The sequence below is a fragment of the Hipposideros armiger genome, unplaced genomic scaffold (genome assembly GCF_001890085.2).
Source record: "Hipposideros armiger isolate ML-2016 unplaced genomic scaffold, ASM189008v1 scaffold_606, whole genome shotgun sequence".
In the NCBI taxonomy this organism is placed as follows: domain Eukaryota; kingdom Metazoa; phylum Chordata; class Mammalia; order Chiroptera; family Hipposideridae; genus Hipposideros; species Hipposideros armiger.
This window is the reverse complement of record NW_017731956.1, coordinates 550,571-559,662: the sequence shown is the minus strand read 5'-3', so window position 1 is coordinate 559,662 and position 9,092 is coordinate 550,571.

Here is a 9,092-nt window from a genome sequence, read left to right as displayed (position 1 = left end):
CAACAGACCTCCTCTCATCTTAGGAGGTCACGCCCTCCCATGGAAGAGTGTGAACCACCTTTTCCCACCAAATAAATATGTAACTCCCTCACCACACCCAGCAGACTGTAAGTCCTCAGGACAAGAAGTCGAGGTGTCTCTCTTTCCCTCTCCCCTTCTCACCCACTCTCTCTTTCTCCCTGTCTCCATCTTCCACCTCGCCTAGGCCTCTCTCTCCCACCTCTGCTAGGCCTGTTCTCCTCCCTGAGAACGTATCTCTAGTAAACATTGTTTGCATACTAAACAGCTTTATGACTTTTGATTCTTCACTGCATCGGCAAGAAGAATGGAGACTCCTGTAACACAAACTCAAGCAGTCTGACTCCAGAGCCCACGTTCTTAAGTACTGTGCTGTCTTGCCAGTGCATCAACATACATTTCAACTATATGAGAGAAGAACTCTCTAACTGTCCGGGATGTTTAAAGATGATATGTTATCTTACCCAAAAGGTAGTGAGTTCCCTGTCACTGGAGGAACTGTAGGGAGGCCCTATAACCACTTCAGGCAAAGGCAAAGAGTGCATGGTCATGCGTTTCAACTGCGTGTGCCAGTCTCCTCTGCAGGTAGGTGTGGGCCAGTGGCTGAGTTCTGGTTGATGAAATGTGAATGAAAGTGGTACACATCACATCCGGGCTGCACTTGACCCTCTGCCTGTGATTGTCACCTTCTCGCCCCATCTGCTGACTGAAAGGGTTATCTTGAGACCTTGGTTATTGTTTTCTAGAGGGAAACAGAATCACAAGATGGAAGAAAGGTGAGTTCCTGAAAAACACAGCCCCCTCCTGCTAATCTGCATCAGAATAAAACATGAATAAGAAATAAGTTTCTTTGTGATGAAGCCAATGAAATGTTGAGGTAGTTTGTTAAAGAAGTTGCCCTGCTCTAATACTGTGGGGAGAATTTAAGAACTTGATGAGTAGTTGACATACTTTTAAAGTCTACTCAAACTTGACAATCTTTGATTCTATAATAAAAAAAAGCAAAAGGGACTTTGAGAATACCCCAGTAAAGAAACACACAATCCAAGGATTTATACACTCCTGGACCACCCCCCAAAAAAATCAAAACACTGAAATAAACAAATTTTTGACTTACAGGTATCTGAGCAGCTAGGCTGAGAACCAGAAAATTAAAAAGTATAAAAATATAAACAACAATACATGATAGGTTTTATCTTCCTAAGTCACTCCCAGCAATGACTCAGAAAATCATTTCTTCAATCAAAACCAAGCACACCTCAATACTATCACACCAGGCAATTTGCGAGAAACAAAGTTACATAAACCCCATGCCCTGCATTTGAAGCGTTCATAACATAGGTCAGTGGTCTTCAAAGTTTTGAGGGCATAAAATTTATCTGAGAACATATTAAAAATGAGGATTTCTGGCCCTACCTCCAGAGACACTGATTTGGAAGGTGCGGGGAAAACACCACAAATCAACATCTAATATAATGCCTATCACATAATATATACTCAGTAAATAGCTTTGATAAATCAATGACTGAGTTTAAGCAACATGCCCAGATGTTCTAATGCAGAAAGTCCATGAGCCACCTTCTCAGGAAAAGTTAACCATCTGGTAAAAATCTGAATCTGGGATCAATTAAATAAGGTGCTTTGGCTCTGTAGTGCAAAATGTTCTGGGGAGGGAAAAAAAAAATCAGCACCACTTCTTTATGAAGTTGACACTTGTTTCCTTTTAAAGAAGCTGAATTGAGCCTAAAAGTAAGTAAGAAAAATTCTGGAACCAGAGGGGAAATAGAGACATATCCAGGAATTTTAAGCAGAATGAGGTCATAGGAAGCTGTTGTTTTCCTGCATTTTTTTTGTTTTAAAGCAGGAAAATTCCACCCAAGAAGTAGACCAGTTGATCTTGCACCTGTGCTCCCACGTCTGGCACTTATCTGGGTCAGTTAGGGAGAGCAGCCCCCAGACCCTGGAAATAGACAACCCACCCTGTTGCTGGGACACACAGTGTGTGCAGCCCTTCTTATCAGCAGCCGTTCTCATCCAGCATTCTTCCGGGGGCAGATTCCATGCCATTTAGGTGGCATACCAGACTGACAAAAATTACACAAGGCAGTCTGACCAAATTGCCTCCCCTTCATATATCCATCTCCCTGTCCCAGATACAGGAGGCAGCCCCCCTTGGTGTTCGTGTAAGTGTATCTAAATGTGTTTTGCTTTCAGAAGGATTTCAGAGAGCAGCCTGTGGATTCAGGTGGCCTGGGTTTGACACAGGTAGTTTCCTCCGTGTGTGCCTTAGGGCCGGTTACGCCACCTCCCTGTGCTTCAGTTTACTCCTCTGTAAGTTGAAGATGCTAGTAATGCCTACCTTGTGGGGTTCTTGGGAGAAATAAATGGGATAATTCCTGTAAAGTACAGTGCCTGCACAAAGTAAATGCTAGAGAAAAGGTGAATTGTGGTAGATGTCATCTGTTAGGAATTATAGCTTCCTCTCTGGCTAGCCCACCACTCTAGGACAATTCTGACTCCCAACTGCAGGTGCCTGGCTGGTTTGGGGCTGACTCTGGACCCCTACTGCACAATGCGGGGACTGAGCTCCCCATCAAGCACTCCCACAGGTGAGCACACATGGCTATCAGCAGCCTTCAGCCTGCCTCATTGTTGGCCTGTGATACAGGCCTGGGTACTAACGTGGCTGTTAGAGGAAACAGCTCATGTTAGTTGCCTTGGTGACAGACACATGTAGAGAAGCATAATTTTTCAGATTAATTCATAAACTCATTCTTAACCTTTAAGTCATGACTCTTGATCTGAGTCTCAGATTATAAATTTTAATTACCTTTGTTCTATAAATGTCCATGTCAGTCCTATCCTGTGTGATATGGGGAAACTAAGGTACAGATGATTTCATTCAAAGAGGACCTACAATTTTATTTTATTTTATTTTATTTTATTTTGCCAAGCACTTACATATGTTTCTTATTACTTTCAACCACCCAGTGAAATATCGTTACATATGTTTTGCAGATGAGGAAATTAATATTCAAATGTATTATCTTGTCCAAGATCTCACAGCCAGAAAGTCAAGAAATGGGGTTTGAAGTAAACCTTGCCTACCCCACAGCTCATGTTTTCTTCATTACACTGGAGATGAATACAGGAACAAACTTGCTTTTATATATTTCAAACATTTATCAAATACCTGTTTTCTCCTAAGACCTTGCACTCACTAAGTAAGATCACCTAAAGCATGCTGATTACTTGTCCTTTGGCTCTTATCACTGTCTGTGAGATTTTACTCTCCTTTGGTAAGTCTCATTGCTATTAAAAGAATGACTTGATTATAAATGAAAAAATCCTACAGATCATGTTCAACAATAGGGCCAATGTCACAACACAATGTCTAACAATTATGTAAAAAGTCTTCAGGGAAAACTTAAGCAATGATCACATTAAGGAGGAAAGGCATTTTTAAAAATTGAAGTTATTTCTACATAGACACATTTCCAATGGATACTTCTTAGAGTTGAAATTGTATTGACTCTCAGGTGGCTTCTCTAGGTAGTATTTGGGATCTATCTACTGACGGATGGCTACCATTCAACTTGTCAACATTAGTTGAAATATAACCATCTTGACTTTTCTTGTATGAACTTAGTAAATTTTCAGACTAAATTCAGTTTATTAGTTATTTTTTAACTCTTTGGTAGAATTAATAATGTCCTTTAACACTGTGCCTTCCACACATGAATAGCTTGACTGTGATTGCTAACTCTTTTTTACTTTCTTAGCCTATTAAAGGCGTCACAGATGAAAATTGGCATGGCTGGGCAGGAACAATGAAGGAGATACATTTGACGAGGAAAGTGGAAAAAAATTTTGTGTGATTCAAAACCCCATGTATTTATTGAACACTGGTTATGAACTTTGTTGGAAAATAAAAAGCAAGGTATGTTCTCATTCTGGGTCTCAGACATTTAGGATCTAATTGAGGGAACTGGACTTATATGTAAAACACAAGTGGACAACAATGTGAGTTAGAATATCTATGAGCCAAAGTGTTTGGCACAGACATTTAACAATTGAGAGAAGTCAGGAAAAGGAAAAATTACTGTAGCTGGGAACATCAGATGGGAAATGGGCATGGGACTGGAGAGTGCGATTCAGAGAGTTGAACGAGAGAGAGAGAGAGAGAGAGACCTTATATCAACCAGTTCTCCACTGCATCTACTCGTAGGCTCTCTTTAGCACAATGTGTTTCTTGTCTTTAAATAAACCTCCTGGATGATATTCTTACAAACACATTCATGCAATTCAATGTTTACTTCTTTGTGAACTTTACCAGGAAAGGCATTTCTGGGATGAGACCATGAATCAAAATGGACTTTCTCTCTCTCCTTGCCTCCTGCTGGCTCCTGACTGTGGCCACTCTATTACAAAATATGTGAAGAACACAGACAAAAGGCCTTATTTCGTTAATGATCACTAACATTTCCAAGGTACTTGTATAAGTAGTCTAGGGAGGTTTAACTTGCTTCCTAGACACATTCATAGTTTTTTGTTTTTTTTCATGACTTCTATTAAGATAAGTTACCTCTCGTGTTCAGAAACTCTTGTACACCACAGACTAACAGGAAATTAATGTATCTGCCCTGGCTAAAAATGAGGGCAGGGTACTGGCTATTTCAGGAAAGGCATTAAGAGAGTAATAATACCATTGATGGTAATAAAAGACAGTTAATTATTAGATATGTTATTTCATTTTGTGGGGATAAAAGTTGTCTGGGAACTTGTTAAAAATGAGAGTCTTTGGGTGCACCTCCAGAAGGTGTGGGCCACATAATACATACCTTCACAGGTACCACCTAGACTTCAAGATGTAAATGTGAGGGAATTAGGGCTTTACCTACCTCATGCAGTTGTTGGGTGATTTCAATGAGATTTTATGTGTAAAGAAACCAGTAAACTTTACCTACTTCACACAAAAACCAGTAAATTTTAGTTATTAAGATTCTTGCTGTTTAACATGTAAATACAAGAGCACTAAGCTAAGAACACCAAAAATAATAGACTATTTGCCAGATTAAAACCTTCTGGCTAGTCCCTCCTCCTGCTCCCACTAACAGTTTATGCAAAGTTTAATGTTCCTAAACTAATGTCCTCATATTAATTTTCCACTTTGGGATGACCTCAATTCAATAGTAATTGTGTTTCTAAACGTCAGATGCACCTTTAGCTGAGAGAGTTTTGTACCACCTTTGGTCAATTTTTGTTTTAACGGTGATTCAGCTTAAAGCAAAAGAAAGCAATGCATTTTCTCTCCACTGTTAACCACATCAGTGGAAAGTTGACTTTATGAACAAAATTCTAATTTATGAATGTTCTCATTGTTTTCCTTACTAAGGAAACTTGACTATCTTGTAGCAAAGAATTAGCATGGGATGAAACTTTATTACAAATATCTTCAGGTAATAGAATGCCATAGATTTCACCTAGATGACTTTTTTTTAGTGAATTATTTAATTTCATTTTAAAACTTTTTGCAAACTTTCTCCAGTTACGAAGTTTATAAATGATTTTATGGTGTTGCCATAAATTCTCATATAGGATTATGACCATGGCTTAATGTCTTTCCATAAGCTGTCATTAAACAAAGACCATCCAGACAAAGGAAAGCACACATTTTATAAGCTCTGCACATCTTGGAATATTTGAGGCCTCCAGTGAAAAAAAATCACTAACTGCTTATCTCTTAGGACCAAGGACCTGGTGTTCCTGGAATCACCACCACACTTTACACTTATCTTCATGTAGCAATAGGTGACCACTGTTGAATTCTAGTGAGAATGACACCTCTGAAATCTCTCAGCTTCACAGCTCCTATTTAGAGCCCTTAGAGAATCTTCTCACATAGCGTCAAACAATAATTTTAGGAGGTGATGTTCCTAGAGTGAGTTGATTTCTAAAATTAAAAAGGAAAACAATTATAGGGAATGAGATAGGGTGAGGTTGATGGTCCACAGAAAGGAAAGGCTAGTGTTAAGGAAAAACAAGAGACAGTATAACCTTCTCCAAAGATGGTCCAGAAACTCCGGGAAATGCAGGAAGAAATAATTTGCATTTGAACCACATTATTTGCCCTAGCCCATATAATGATGACTTTTATGCAGATTTCCTAGCAGAATTATTTATGCATAAGATGGTGGTGTTTTCAGTATTTGGTGTATGAGCCGGGAAGACCAACAATCCCGGCGTACCTGGGAAATACCAGGGACATGGGGTATTCAGTGTTAAAACCAAGGAAGTCCCAAGCAAACCAGAATGAGTTGGGCTCCAGACATGAGCTTGCCCAACTAGGAGGCTGAGAAACGCTTTCCCAGGCTCTCAAACAAGTTCCTCTGCTGCTCACTAGAACTTCCCTACTCAAGTTGGGCAAAGGTTAAATTGCGACAAGAGTGAATGCTTCGTTGGTGTTTCTTCAGTTCCCTTCTTTGGCATCTGTTCCTTCTTTTCAGTGCCCCTGTTTGTTGAGAGACCCAACGTTCTTTTCCTTCCCTAGAGCTGTTCAAGATGGCTTTTCTTTTAGCTCTTGTCCAAACCACTTCTATTATGTCAAAGTAAAACAGTCCTGTGTCACAATTGCTCACAGCCTTGTTTCCTGCTGTGTGAAGATAGGATCAGCTCCTCTTTTTAATGGGTGGCTAGCTAAGAAGCACCCTGTCCTAGGTAACAAAATACTACCTGGAAAAAACACTACCTTCTTGAGGTAGTCCTCAAGAAGCAAACACTTTAGCAGTATGATAGAGGTGATGGGAAGGAGAGAATGTTTGGTAAGATAGGACTTACACCGCCCCCAGAACAATTGTCTACCTGTTACCTGCATACCTTATACAGTATTGCATCACCGGCGGTACACAGAGGATGGATATACAGATAAACAGCAAGCTTCACAATGGTTAGATTCATAAAAAAGGCATGCGTCAGACCTTTGTGAGAGTCTCCAGCTTTCTTCCACTCCAAATATGTGTCCATTATAAATGGACCTCAAAAGCATAATTGCCAAGAAAGTCTATGTCCATGAATATTTCAATGTCTCTCATGAAATGTGCTCTCATCATTACCCACGTTATTGTATGTATAGTATTCTGCACAAACTAGACACTCAATAATTATTGATTGGTCAATGAAGGGTCATTATCTAATGCACCATGATCATTTATGCAAAGGGTCCACAGGAATCAATGTGATCTTATAGGCATCCTTTTTCTTTTCTTTTTTTTTTTTTATGAGAAAGAAATAGTGGCTTGTCTTGGGTTCCTTGTTGGGGGATGGGATATGAAAAGAAATAAGCAGCATAAATGTAGGGGTATAGGACAGGAACGAATGAAAGAAAAAAAAAGAAACATAAAATCAGAGGCAAGCAAATCAAACCTATTAAAACCTGAGAATTGTTTTTGTACTAAAATGCACATTCATGTAAAGAAAAAGATTCTCAACAGCAAGGCTTCTCTATTCTTGCAAGCAAAATGTTCACCGCCCTGGCCAAACTGCCTTAGGCGATGAATAGTAAAGTCAAACCTAAAGCACCTGAAATTTAAAACAAAAGCCAATTTACATTTCATTTAAGAGAAGCAAACAGATGGGCCAGATAATCATTTCAAACTTTAGTTTACAAAGAGAAAAACAAATCTGGAACCCAAAGTCAAATGAGTTTGATATAATAAGCAAAGCAATAAAAAGAAATAAACATGTACAGAAGCTACACCACCTCCCTCGGTCTACGCAATTCTGGACCTTCTCTTCTCCCCAGTTTCTTCTCACATCCAGGGCAGGGGCAGGTTGAACACTTGAAGGATTATGACTTCCCCAGATGGCACCAAATTCATAAATCACAAGCTCCAGAATGTCGGCATCTTAGCTAATGACCAAAGTTCTCCTTGGTCTCCTACATAGACTTTAAAACAAAACCAAAAGTTTGCTTGAGAATATCTACATACCTATTAGCCTGAACCATATTAAATGACAGTTTTTACAGATAAAAAAATGAGTGGCAATTTCAAATAATTGAATCTAATACATTATAATTTTGATTATAGAAATATTAAGATCTTCAACATATGCAGCCAAATATAAAATTAAGCATATCCCTTTGCCTGTACTTAAATCAAAGATAGTTTCCTTTGGTCACTGATTATTCTGACACAAGTACGGAGTCAAGTTCAGGAGACCAACAGGACCAGGCCTGGGCTGCTGCTCTGCCTCACACTTGGTCTGCTGCCTTGGTCAGTGACCAGGTTCTAAATTCTCACATGAAATATCTGGTGTGGTTCCACTTTCTCTGGTTGGGGTGGTCTCCATCCTTGGAGCTTCACTGGCTTTATTCATATACTTTATACACTGTGTATAGTGTCCAATTTAGTATGTTTGTTGTTATTATTACAGTTGCTTTGCCACATTTCAGGTCTTCTACTCTCTCTCAGCTCTACTTTTCTTACATTTTCTCCCGTGCTGCCATCATCTTGTAAATGCTGCCTGAGTGCATCTTGTTTTTTTTCTCCTTGGCACATTTCCTTTGCTGCTTTTATGTACACAGAGATGGCTCTTTATTTCCCCCCTGAAATACCATAGCTTGGGGGGAAACTCTTTAGCTAGGCCGCTGAAAGAGAATTTCCCCAATAAGGGAAATAATGTCACTAATTCCGTTTCATAGTTTCTAAGAACAAGGCCCAAAGAGCTCACTGCCTCAGCATTTTTAGCTGAAGTTCAAGTTCAGGTTGATCTGAGGTAATCAAACTGAACTTTTGAGTGCTGATTAAAACCTTTGGGTATCTACAAATCAAGCAGACAGACCATCTACAAGTCTTTACTGTCTATTATATAAAGAAATGAAGGTCACTAATCAGTTGGTCTATATGTTATAGTTCATATCAACTCTAGTTCAAAATTCAGGGATTTGATTAAACATATGTGGAGATGAGTATGTAAATGGGGTTATTGTCCTGCTCCTTAGGAATGGAGTATCAATTGGGATAAACCGAGGCCATCAGCCTGTGTCGTCAAGGGTTCAACAAGAATATTTTATG